At 53.4% G+C, this 13,663-nt stretch overlaps 1 pseudogene; it reads left to right on the forward strand.

The window, feature by feature from the left end:
- The first annotated feature begins 7,299 nt into the window (after window positions 1-7,299).
- On the forward strand, window positions 7,300-8,298 carry LOC142001772 (olfactory receptor 52E4-like; annotated as a pseudogene).
- Window positions 8,299-13,663: the final 5,365 nt, after the last annotated feature.

A 13,663-nucleotide genomic window follows, 5' to 3' on the forward strand; every position in this document is an offset into this window, starting at 1 on the left:
TGCAGTGCAGGGGGACCCCTGAACCCCATCCATCACAGCAGCATCTCCCAGGGACGGGGATGGGGAACCTGCAGCACAGGGGTGGGGGGACAAGGGCCACGGCTCGGGGCCCACACTAACGCCTGTCTCCACTCTTCTTCCCCCCGCCCTCCTGTGTTCCGCAGCTGCACCACCGGAAGGACTGGAAGAGAGCTCCGGTGAGGCACCAGTGGTCCCGGATTCCCGTCCGGGGCCATCGCTCCAGGCAAGTCCCTCGGCGAAGGACCGACCGGCACCACGGCGGGCAAGACGGCTGTTCCCGCAACACCACACTCCGGCGACTAACCCCCAGCTGCTGGCCATCCATCGTTGGCAGCTGGAGGTCGTGGAGCAGCGCCTGCACGTGGAGCAGCTCCGTCTCGACCTGTAGGAGTGGGTGCTGGCTTGGAGCGAAGAGGCATGGGGGGCCTACATGGACACTTTCAACCGCCTGGTGGACTATTTGGCCCCCCATGCTGAGCTGGCCACCCCAGCACCTGCCCTGAGTGCTCCACCCGCCGCACCACCTGCTGCTCCGCTCGTCGCTGCGCCGTCCGCCGTCGCCCCGTCACCCACCGCCGAGGGCCGGACCGCCGAGGGACACCTGGGTCCAGCTGAGACTCGCCGGACATATCTTCCGGTCCACCTGGCCCCCAGCCAGACCCAGCCAGGGCTGCGGCCGAGGCGGGGCTCCCGGCCGCCCACCCCCAGTGCCGGACTATAGGGGCGTGGGCCCTGGGACGTGGCCCCCCACCCCCGTATGTAGTTTATTAGACTGTTGCGACTTATTTACTTGTGCCCCCCCCTTTACCCCCCACATGTAAATAGTTCTCCCCTTCCTTATAATCCCTGGTTTTCTTTTTATTGAAGAACATATCCATTATATGCAATCTTTTTTATTATTGTTTTATTTGTACAGAATACTTTTGTTAGAAGAGGTCTTGTACATAGTTTGTTCTTGTTTTATTATAGTTACCAAAAAACAGTTCTAAGAAAACCAGTTTCATTTGAGCCACAAGTGTGTGCTGTCATTTGTCCAGGAAAAGTGTGGGGGGGGTGTGGTCGGGTGCTCCGTGGTGTGGGCATAGGGGCAGGGAGCATTGTGGAATAAGCGGGGGCCAGTGGGGGGCCTGGCAGAGTTCACCCCGTGGCCAGATCATCGAAGTGGGCCCGCAGGGCCTCCCGGACACGGGTCCCTTGGGGTCCACCTGGCGACTGGGGGCAGCGGGTGGCTGCAGGTCGGCCCTGCCGGCCTGCACAGCCCAGCCCTGAAGAAAGGCCTCCCCTTTGCTCTCCAACAGATTGTGTAGGGCGTAGCAGGCACCCACAATCTGGGGGATGTTTTTGGGCCCCGCATCCAGGCGGGTGAGGAGACATCTCCAGCGCCCTTTGAGGCGGCCAAAGGAGCGCTCCGCCACCTGGCACGCGTGGTTCAGGCACTGGTTGAAGCGCTCGTGGCTGGCAGAGAGATGGCCCGTGTACGGGTGCAAGAGCCAGAGCCGGAGTGGGTATGCCGCATCTGCGATGACGCAGAGGGGCATGGTGGTGTCCCCCGCAGGGATCTCCCGCTGGGGGATGTAGGTCCCCACCTCCAACAGGTGGCACAGGCCCGAGTTCCGGAAAACCCGGCCGTCATGGGTGCTGCCAGTCCAGCCCACATAAATGTCCTGGAAATGGCCCCAACTGTCCACCAAGGCCTGGAGAACCACAGAATGGTAGGCCTTGCGGTTGATGTAGCGTCCTCCACTGTGTTGCGGGGCGCGCATGGGGATGTGAGTCCCATCCAGAGCCCTGAAGCATTGGGGAAGTCCAGGGTGGGAAAGCCCGCGATGGTGGCATCTGGGTCCACCATCCTCACGAGCCTGTGGAGGAGCAGGGCATTGATGACACACACAACCTGCAGGGAAAGCACATGGCAGAGCACCAATGAGGGGTGAGCAGGGTGTTCGTGGCCCTGTCCTGCCCTGCCAGGGCCACCCTGCCCTTCCCTCCCCCTGTGGGTCCTCTTACCTCCGTAATGAGAGCCCCAAGGGTGGACTTGCCGACACCAAACTGCTGCCCCACGGATCGGTAGCTGTCTGGAATGGCCAGCTTCCAAACAGCGATGCCAACCCGTTTCTCCACTGCGAGGGCACGCCGCATGGCGGTGTCCTGGTGCCTGAGTGCAGGGGTGAGCCACTGGCACAGCTCCATAAATGTCTGCCGGCTCATCCTAAAGTTCCTGAGCCAGCTGTCGTCATCCCACTCCTCAAACACCAGATGCTCCCAAAAGTCGGTGCTGGTGGGGTAGCTCTACAGGCGGCGGTGTTTGAGGCGGGGGTCGGGGGTTGGGGTGCTGCACGGTTGGGGGTTGAATCCTGCTCCCCTGCAGGCCGCTCCTACTCCGGTGTGCCAAGGAGGTGCTCAGCTGCCTCCCGCATTGCATGGATCAGGGCGAGCCCTGTTCCTGCAGGGAGGGCGGGTGGACCTCTGGCTGCTGCTGCTACTGCTGCTGCTGCTGCTGCTGCTGGGTTCCATGACTGCGTCGCCCGAGGTCTGTGTGCATATGGCTCCTCAGACCGCGTGCTGTGCAGGCTGCCTGTGTCTGGGAGGGGCCCTTTAAGGGAGCGGCTAGCAGTTGCCCCAGAAGCGCTAGTCCGCCCTGTGACCCTGTCTGCAGCTGTGTCTGGCATCCCTATTTCGATCTGTGCTACTTTTGCATGTAGATGTTACCTCGCAGCGCCTATTTCGATGTGGTGCTGCGAACGTCGATGTTGAACGTGGACGTTGCCAGCCCTGGTGGACGTGTAGACGTTATTCATCGAAATAGCCTATTTCGATGTTGCTACATCGAAATAAGATACTTCGATGTAAGCTTCACGTGTAGACGTAGCTTTGGAGAAAAAGAAGTGGGTGGCAACCTGGGCAAGAGCGACAGTGAGAAGGTAGATTTCAGAATCCTGACAAAAGGAAGTAGGGTGAGCAGTAACATATAAACCCTTGATTTCAAAAGAGCAGACTTAGACTTCCTGAGAGAACTAATGGGCAGGATCCCTTGTGAACCGAAGATGAAGAGGAAAAGAGTTCATGAGAACTAACAGTGTTTTAAAGAAGTCTTACTGAAGGCACAGGAACAAACCATCCCACTGCATAGTAAGAAATGCAAACATGGTAGCCAACCAGCTAGGCTGATGTGGGAAATCCTTCCTCAGCTTCCCAACTGCAACTTGAGATCTTTTTTTGATGTTCTGCCATCTGTGAACACTGTGAACAGCCTTTCTCCAGCCTCTTTGCATCCTCCCTTCAGTAAGTTGAAGGCTGTTATCAAGTCCCCCCTAACTCTTCTATTCTGCAGACTAAACAGACCCAATTCCCTCAACCTTTCTTCACAGGTCATGTACTCCAGCCCCCTAATTATTTTGTATCAGAGAGGTAGCCGGGTTAGTCTGTAGCTTCAAGAACAAAAAAAAAGTCTTGTGGTACCTAATAGACTAAGAGATATTTTGGAACATAAGCTTTCATGGGCAAAGTGGGTCGTTGCTCACAAAAGCTTATGCTCCAAAACATCTGTTAGTCCATAAGGTGCCGCAAGACTTTTTGTTGTTCTCTAATAATTTTGGTCGCCCTCCACCGGACCCTCTCCAGTGTGTCCACATCCTTCCTATAATTGAGGGCCCACAACTGGACACAGTACTCCAGAAGCGGCCTCACCAAATCCCAGTAAAGAGGAATAATCACTTCTCCGGACCTACTGGCAATGCTCCTCTTGATACAACCTAATATGCCATTAGCTTTCTTGGCTACAACGGCACACTGTTGACTCATGTCCTGCTTCTCGTCCACTACGAATCCCAGGTCCTTTTCTGCAGAACTACTACCAAGCCAGTCAGACCCCAGCCTGGAGCAATGCTTGGGATTCTTCTGGCCCAAGTGCAGGACTCTGCACTTGTCCTTATTGAACCTAATCAGAATTCTTGCAGCCCAGTCTTCCAATTTGTCGAAGTCAGTCTGGACCCTGTCCCTGCCCTCCAGCATATCTACCTCTCCCCCTAGCTTTGTGTCATCCTCAAACTTGCTGAGGGTGCCATCCAACCGCTCATCCAGGTCACTGATGAATATGTTGAACAGACCAGCACCCAGAATTGAAACTTGGGGCAGTCCACTAGAAACCGATTTAGATTTTGGTTAAGTTTATTTTATTAATTCTGCTCATGAAGAGGGACTCTCATTCTCGCTGTGATCTTGGCCAACTCACTTCTCCCTCTCCCTCCACTTATCTACCTGTATAGAGGGGATATGTTTGTAGTCTCTTTCCTTCTCAGGTGTTTTCAAAATCCTTCAGTGAAAGCTGCTGCACCATGTGATGATAGTTCCTGATGAGAACTGCTGATCTCTGACCCCTTAGTGGAAGCCCCACTGGCCTGCAGAAAGTGTCAGTGTTGCCCTCAGTCATCCTTCTCTAGGTCTCTCTCTCTGCAGCCTATCCAGTCATCCTGGGCATTTGCAGAGTACCAGTATGTACACGCAACTTGGCGTTATTCCTTTTTTTCTTAGTTATCAACTATAACTTTAAAACATATTCAAATACACAGAACAGCCAACTTACTTGCGGCTCAGCACAGGCCCAAGAGGTCTCATCTCCCTTTGGGAAGGCCCATTAATTGCTGTTTACTCCTCAAGCTGGATCAATAGCACAGACATGCAGACACACTTGTTTCCAGCCTGGTTCCATCCAGCTGCTGTTTCTCCCCTAGAGGCCGAGTGATCCCCACGGGTTCTGCCCAGAGCTGTACTATAAATGGTTCCCATCCCGAGTCGGCTTTCGGGGAGGGATGCTGCTGGAGACCCTGGGCTGAGAGAGGTGTGGGACACGGCTGCCTGAGGGGGAACCCCAGGAAAGACACTTCCAGCTCAGAATTCACAGGTACCCATCTCTTGCTGAGGATCTCACCTGCTTTGTAAACTAGTCCATTTTGGCCCTTTTAGGCTACAGCATAAATCTGTGTTTCCCTTTGCTCTGCAGGGACGTTAAACATACCAGAGACCTTGCCACAGGGGATAAGTTAGCTCCAGTAACACTGGTGTTAATGCTCCCGTTTTCTGTGCACCTCCTACTCATTCCCAAAAGTGTCCTCTATCCCCGCAGTGGCTGCATTTCAGTGGAGCCACCGGGAATCCTTCAGTGTGAAGGGTGTTGGCGGATGTCCAATGCAAGGCTGAATTCTGAGGCTCTGGCCAGTACTTTCCAAGGCTTCATAGAAGCTAAACTGCCCAGGGCGTAGGCACAGAGAAAAGCCCTCAGGAGCCAGCCGTGTGTCAATGCGCAGAGCCTGCCACCTCCTCCTCTGGCATTTCAGGCTCTGGCTGGTAATGGGGAGCGAGTGAGGTGGGGGTGTGATCTGCCTGAGTCGCTGGGGCTCCCCACTGCAAGAGTTAGCAGAATTTTCAGCACTGGGATGCCCAGTGTTAGCAGTGTCTCAGCTGAGGTGCTCCAGCAGTGCCACTGTAGTGTTTTAAACATTACCTGGACGAGTGCCGGGCAACCCGGCCTTTTGCAGCCCAGCTGGGTAACCCGACTGGGGTCACAAGACACTGAATGACTGCAGGCAGCAGTGCCCAAAGCTCCCAGTGGCTCTGGTTCCAGGCTCCCAGACAAAGGGAGCTGTGGGAAGCTGCATCCGTCACATCTCTGTGGCCCCCTCACATGCAGGTGCTGCTTCTCACAGCTCCTTCTCCAGACATTGAATAAGTTTTGTCACTGTTTGGTTGAATCATTCATCTTTAATTTTGTGGTACTAATTTATTTGTATTTTGTTTAAAATAAAACGAAAATGTGTATACTTCACTAAAATGAGTGTATTCTGCAGCAATACGGTGTGTTATAAAGCTCATTTTTCTTCTGAATTTCTTCAAAAGAGATTGTTAATTTTTTCCATTTTAAAATGGGAATTTCATCTAGAGTAGTTTTTTCTTCATCCATATAAACTCTTATCATTCTCTGCATTTTAACAAAAAAAAAAGCCTATAGTCAATTCGATTTCCAGTGATATATTATTCTCATTTTCATAAGTTAAGCATTGACTTTACTGTGTCAAAACAGGATACTAGTCCAAATTTCTGTTTATTTATTTATTATAAGGTTATTGTCAAGCAATTCTATTCCAGGTGAATTCTATTTTTCTGACGTATTTTTGGTTCAGTCTTTTTCAACATTCACTCAGTTATGTCAGTTTTGAGGAGTGTACTAGCTTTGAAAATTGTCTCTTTTCGGTTTGTTTTGTGAGACTTAAAACCGTTCTAGGAATATCGTGTTTTCCTGGCCCAGACAAACCCTTATGTTTCTTTCAGGTATGATTGGAGGAATATTTCTGCCAAATGTGGTAATCCTGGCTCTTATCTTTTTCATTAAGCAGACAGAGAAACTCTCTGAATACAAACATATGCAGTCCTGTTTGTGAGCGTTAGGCCTGTCAGGAATGGATTTTTCCCTCATGTCTTTAACGTCCCTGATCAGTTTTCAAAACTTCTGATTTCAACTACTTTCTGCCTATTTTCCCCTTACCTCCTGTGTAACACATTGCTTCCTTCCTCGCCTTCCCCACAGATATTTGCTGCCTAACCTTTGCCATGGAACTCGATTTTTAATAAAAATCTCTTTGTCAACTGGACTTCTGTCAGTTCCAGGTTTTATTTTCCTATGGTCTTTCAAGTGGTCCCCTTCTTGTTTCCTCTCAATACTAAACAATCCCAGACTTTTCAGAATCCCCACACATGGCAGCCTTCCCCAGTCTCATAGCGTGTCTCAGAACTCTTCCTTCCGTTGTCTATTTTCTTTGTACAGACTGGGTGACCAAAATTGGCCCCATCTCCAGAGGCGATAATTCTCCTCCCCATTCCTTGGGTATCCGAACACCAGCTTTCTTTTAGGCACTGCTATAAATGAGTTAGAGTTTCAGAGGTGTTAAATCAATTATTCTGATTTCCCTAATGTCTATTTCCTGAGAGTGTCTTTTAAGATTTGCTGCACAATGAGGTGTGGAAATTATCATTATTGAGAAATGTATATGTGTAAATACGCAATCGTCAGTAGTAGGGTCGCATGTTCACAGTCAATCTTTCCAAAAAATGGAAAATGTCAATTCTGATTTTGTGAAGAGTGACCTATCAGCTTCACCATGAGAATAGCTTCTTTAAGTGCATGCAATGTTTCATATTAACATCTTTTGTTCTTTCAGGGATTTGTATGGTGATCATTGCCTGAAATCCTGAGCACTCACAGGAAGATAGGATAACTTATGGTACATGTAGGAGACATAATTTTGCATCAGATTTGGACACCTTCTTCCCTTCTCCATGTCAGATTCCAATACAACCTACTTCTCCAATCCCTCCCACTTCATCCTGCTGGGCATTCCTGGTCTGGAAACAGTCCATGTCTGGATCTCCATCCCCTTCTGTGCCATGTACATAATTACTGTCTTGGCAAATTTCACCATCCTATTCATCGTGAAGATGGATGTGACCCTTCATGAGCCCATGTATTATTTCCTCTGCATGCTGGCTGTCACCGACCTGGTCCTGTCTACTGCTACCATTCCCAAAATGCTCAGCATCTTCTGGTTCAATTCCAGGGAGATTGGTTTCAATGCCTGCCTCGCCCAGCTGTACTTCATTCATTCTTCCTCAGTGATTGAGTCTGGGATTTTTGTGGCCATGGGTTTTGATCGCTACGTGGCCATCTGCCATCCCCTGAGACATTCTGCCATCCTGAATAACCACATGGTGGCCAAGATAAGCCTGGCTGTGGTGCTGCGCGGTGGCATCCTCATTTTGCCTTACACCTTTGTGGCGAGGCATTGGCCATACTGTAGAACCAACATCATCCCCTATACACAATGTGAACACATGGATGTGGTGAGACTGGCCTGTGCTGACGTCCGCGTCAGTAGTTATTACGGCCTCTTTGTACTAATCTGTATGAGTGGTGTGGATGTGTTCTTTATTACTGTATCCTATATTCAGATCCTCAGGGCCATCTTCCGCCTCCCCACAAAAGAAGCTCGGCTCAAGACCTTTGGGACCTGCACTTCCCACATCTGTGTCATCCTAACGTTTTACATTCCAACTGTCTTTGGCTCCCTCACAGCTCGCTTTGGTGACAATATACCTCTGTATTTCTACATCCTCATTTCTAACATTTACCTCCTGGTGCCTCCCATGCTAAACCCCATCATCTACGGGGTGAGAACCAAACAGATCCGGGACAGGCTGCTCCGGCTTTTTATTCAGAAAGGGACCTAGAAAATTTCTCCTGGTGCTTTGCTTCAGAGACAGAGATGAGCTGGCTGGGAACACAGGGTTTGTCTGTGTGCATAATTTGCGTGCGGCTCCTTAACTCTTAGCGCTGCCAGACTTTTAACTTTATATCTCAGTATAAGAGGTCACTGGAAAGTTTCCCCCCTTCTCCACCTCTTACCCTAATGTCCAGCTCCTGTTCCAAATCTTCCCTTGAGGGCCCAGTCTTCTCTCTGAGGTTTCTTCCCTCTTGCTTACTCATCTCCTCCTCCGCCACTCTTGCATCATCTCTATGATGGTCCCCCGAGTGTGTCACCTGGAACTGTGGTATAGCTGAGCCCTCTGTCTCACCAGTCTGAGTCCCCTGTTGCACTGTGATGTGACAAGCTGCAAAGACCTCCAAGCTTGCCTCAGATCCACATCCCCAGGCAGGGACAACCCCCCAGCTGTCTCCATGGCCAGCCACTGCATGGACCCACAATGGAGGGTCTACAAACAAAATACTCCCTGCTCCCCTGGTGAACCAAAGCTGCACTCACCACCGTGTCCTGATTAAAACCCAACCTGTGTGACTTGGTTACCCACTGCACTGCGTCCACGAAGGAAACTGAACACACACCAGTTCTTGTTCTCGAGCTGAGATTTATCCCTTTTGCACTTCAAACAACACACAGTGTAACAGATCAAAGTCGATGACCATAAGAAATGAAACAAAATCTCAATCTCAATGTAATATGTGTGTTTGGATTTGAAAGAGGCAGCATCTCATTCAGTTGTCTAGTACAAGCAGATTAGTTGGAGGAATGGGCCAAAAGAAAGCTGATGAAGCTCAACAAGGATAAGTGCAGAGTCCTGCACTTGGGACGGAAGAGTACCATGGACTGTTACCGGTTGCAGACTGATTGGTTAAGTAGCAGTACAGTAGAAAACGAGCTGGGCTTTATAGAGTATGAGAGGCTGGATATGAATCAACAGTGTGCCCATGTAGTCAAAAAGGCTAACGGCATATTGAGGTGCATTACGAGAAGCATTTTCAGCATATCTAAAGAAGTTATTATTCCCCTCTATTCAACACTGGTTAGGCAGCATCTGGAGTATTGGGTCCACTTCTGAGATCCACATTACAGAAGGGATGCGGATGCTTTGGAGCAGGTCCAGTGGAGGGTAAAAAAATTATTAGGAGACTGGAGCACATGACCTTTGAGAGAGAGACTGAGGGACTGAGGCTTATGTAGTTTGCAGAAGAGAAGAGTGTGGGGTGACTTGATGCTGGCCCTCAGCTTCCTGAAGGGAGGCTGTAAGGAGAATGGAGAGGGGAAGTTCTCTGTAGTGGAAAATGTCAGAGCAAGGAGCAATGGTCTCAAGATGCCGTGGTAGAGGTCTAATTGGACATCAGGAAAAACGAATTCACCAGGAGGGTGGTGAAGCACTGTAATGCGTTACCTACTGAGCTTGTGAAATCTCCATCCCCAGAGGTTTCCTTGGCCCTGTGAAAGAAGTCTGAGGTGGCTGGAATAATGGAGACTTGGTGGGACAATTTGCATAACTGGAGCAGGGTCATGGAAGGTTATAAAGAGTTTAGGAAGGACAGAGAGGGAGAAAAGGAGGAGGAGTCACACTCTATATGAGGCAGCAGGTTGATTGCTCAGAGCCCCAGTATAAGGAGGGAGAAAATCCAGTTGAGTGTTTTGGGTTAAGCTTTGAGGTGGAAGTAACAAAGGTGGTGTTGTTGGTGTCTGCTATAGACCGCCAGATCAGGGAGATGCGGTAAATGAGGATTTCTTCAGACAGGTTAATGAAGCTTCCAAATCACAAGCCCTGGTTCTCATGGGAGACTTTAATCATCCGGACATTTGTTGGGAGACCAATACAGGAGCAAACAGACAATCCATGAAGAGTTTTGGAGAATGTTGGGGATAAGTTCTTTGTACAAGTGCTGAAGGAACAAACCAGGGGCTGTGCACAACTTGACCTGCAGCTAACAAACAGAGAAAAAACAGTAGAGCCGTGTCTACACGTGTACGCTACTTCGAAGTAGCGGCACTATCTTCGAAATAGTGCCCGTCACGGCTACATGTGTTGGGTGCTATTTCGAAGTTAACATCTACTTTAGGCGGCGAGACGTCGAAGCCGCTATCCTCCTCAGGAGATGGGAATAGCACCCTACTTCAACGTCGAAGTAGGGACCGTGTAGTCGTTGCGCGTCCTGCAAGGTTGAAATTGCGGGGTCCTCCATGGCGGCCATCAGCTGAGGGGTTGAGAGTCGCTCTCTACAGCCCCTCAGCTCAATGGTGACCGCGTGAAGCGGCCCCTTAAAGGTCCCCTCCCCCTCCCTTCCTGTGCAGCAAGCTGAGGGAACGTGCAGCTAGCAGCCCAGACACGCGGCCAGCCTGCACGTCCCTCAGCCATCCAAACCAGCCACCCCACCTGCGATGGCTGCCAGGCAGCTCCCCCAGCGCCCGCAGGGGACATCCCCCAACGGGAGCCAGGGCAGCCAGGCCAGCCAGGCAGGCAGGCAGCCAGGCCAGGAAGCAGCACCGAGGCCCCTCCTGGACGGAGGCCGAGCTGCGAGACCTGTTGGGGCTCTGGAGTGAGGAGGAGGTGCTCCAGGTAATGGGGAGCAAGAGGCGGAACGCAGATGCGTTCTCTCGGCTGGCCGAGGGCTTGGCCACCCGGGGTCACCCTGCCCGCACTCCGGATCATGTACGCAGTAAAGTGAAGGAGCTGCGGCAGGGTTACGCCCGGACCCGCGATGCGGCCGGCCGATCTGGGGCCGCCCCCGTCACTTGCCCCTTTTACAGGGAGCTCAGGGACATCCTGGGCCCCCGGCACACCTCCTCCCCTCCGGCCACCCTTGATACATCGGCTGGCAAGCCCCAGGAGGCCCTGCAGCCAGAGTCCGGACAGGAGGTAAGCCCCCACTAAGGGGGTCCCCCCTGGAGCCCACCCCGGGGCCATCGCAGCCGAAGGAGGAGGAGGAGGAGGAGGAGGAGGGGGACTCCTCCTCTGCAGAGACCGGGCTGCAGATCCTCCTCCTGCCCTCCCGGAGCAGCACCCGGGTGTCTGCCCCCCGTGGATCCCCAGTCCATGGGAGTGGACCGACAGGTATGTACCCCCCCCCCTGGTTTGCACCCCTGGGGTTGAGGGGCGGGAGTAATAGATATGTGCCCAGGGCCCCCCACATGCCCACATGGCCATGGCCCCAAGGACAGCAGGGCCATGTCCCTCACAGCAGTGCATCAGCCCCTGCCCCCCTCCCCCCAGAACAACAGTGCCATGCCCCATCCACGGGCAAGGGGGAGCGGAACCTCAAGGGTCCCCCGGGAGGAGGGGGTGGGACACCCAGCAGCAGCAGCAGCACGAGCATGCGATGGAGTGGGGGGAGTGCAAAAGCGAGACTCAGGCTAGATATGAGCAAAAAGTTGAATAGCTCCCAGGGGCAAAGGATGATCATGGGGCTACAGCTGGCAGGTGACACCTCTGCCCTGAACAAAGAGGAGGGAGGAGCCGAGCTGGCTTTGAATCGGGGGGCGGGGGCGTAGGTAGAGGCTAGGGGAAGGGAGAGCTGGAAGGCAGCCAGCCTGAGGAGGGGGAAAGCTACACTCCAGGGGGCACCCCTCCGGGTCTTCTCCCCAGGACGGGTTGGAAGGACTGTCTCTGACTGCTGTACTGTCACTCCTGGGAGAAACAGGGCATCTGTGGTCTACTAAACCTCTCCTGTCAGACCCTGCTGAGTGAAGTGAGAGTCACTCCCACCAGGGGACTGGGTGCAGTGCAGGGGGACCCCTGAACCCCATCCATCACAGCAGCATCTCCCAGGGACAGGGATGGGGAACCTGCAGCACAGGGGTGGGGGGACAAGGGCCACGGCTCGGGGCCTACACTAACGCCTGTCTCCACTCTTCTTCCCCCCGCCCTCCTGTGTTCCGCAGCTGCACCACCGGAAGGACCGGAAGAGAGCGCCGGCGAGGCAACAGTGGTCCCGGATTCCCGTCCGGGGCCATCGCTCCAGGCAAGTCCCTCGGCGAAGGACCGACCGGCACCACGGCGGGCAAGACAGCTGTTCCCACAACACCACACGCCGGCGACGGACCCCCAGCTGCTGGCCATCCATCGTTGGCAGCTGGAGGTCGTGGAGCAGCGCCTGCGCGTGGAGGAACTCCGTCTCGACCTGCAGGAGCGGGTGCTGGCTTGGAGCGAAGAGGCATGGGGGGCCTACATGGACACTTTCAACCGCCTGGTGGACTATTTGGCCCCCCATGCTGAGCTGGCCACCCCAGCGCCTGCCCTGAGTGCTCCACCCGCCGCACCACCTGCTGCTCCGCTCGTCGCCGTGCCGTCCGCCGTCACCCCGTCACCCACCACCGAGGGCCGGACCGCCGAGGGACACCTGGGTCCAGCTGAGACTCGCCGGACATATCTTCCGGTCCGCCTGGCCCCCAGCCAGACCCAGCCAGGGCTGCGGCCGAGGCGGGGCTCCCGGCCGCCCACCCCCAGTGCCGGACTATAGGGGCGTGTGCCCTGGGACGTGGCCCCCCCCCCCGTATGTAGTTTATAAGACTGTTGCGACTTATTTACTTGCGCCCCCCCCTTTACCCCCCCCATGTAAATAGTTCTTCCCTTCCTTATAATCCCTGGTTTTCTTTTTATTGAAGAACATATCCATTATATGCAATCTTTTTTATTATTGTTTTATTTGTACAGAATACTTTTGTTAGAAGAGGTCTTGTACATAGTTTGTTCTTGTTTTATTATAGTTACCAAAAAACAGTTCTAAGAAAACCAGTTTCATTTGAGCCACAAGTGCGTGCTGTCATTTGTCCAGTAAAAGTGGGGGGGGGTGTGGTCGGGTGCTCCGTGGTGTGGGCATAGGGGCAGGGAGCATTGTGGAGTAAGCGGGGTCCAGTGGGGGGCCTGGCAGAGTTCACCCCGTGGCCAGATCATCGAAGTGGGCCCGCAGGGCCTCCCGGACACGGGTCCCTTGGGGTCCACCTGGCGACTAGGGGCAGCGGGTGGCTGCAGGTCGGCCCTGCCGGCCTGCACAGCCCAGCCCTGAAGAAAAGCCTCCCCTTTGTTCTCCAACAGATTGTGTAGGGCGTAGCAGGCACCCACAATCTGGGGGATGTTTTTGGGCCCCGCATCCAGGCGGGTGAGGAGACATCTCCAGCGCCCTTTGAGGCGGCCAAAGGAGCGCTCCACCACCTGGCACGTGTGGTTCAGGCACTGGTTGAAGCACGCGTGGCTGGCAGAGAGATGGCCCGTGTACGGGTGCATGAGCCAGAGCCGGAGTAGGTATGCCGCATCTGCGATGACGCAGAGTGGCATGGTGGAGTCCCCCGCAGGGATCTCCCGCTGGGGGATGTAGGTCCCC

This window comes from Carettochelys insculpta, chromosome 1 (genome assembly GCF_033958435.1).
Source record: "Carettochelys insculpta isolate YL-2023 chromosome 1, ASM3395843v1, whole genome shotgun sequence".
NCBI lineage: Eukaryota > Metazoa > Chordata > Testudines > Carettochelyidae > Carettochelys > Carettochelys insculpta.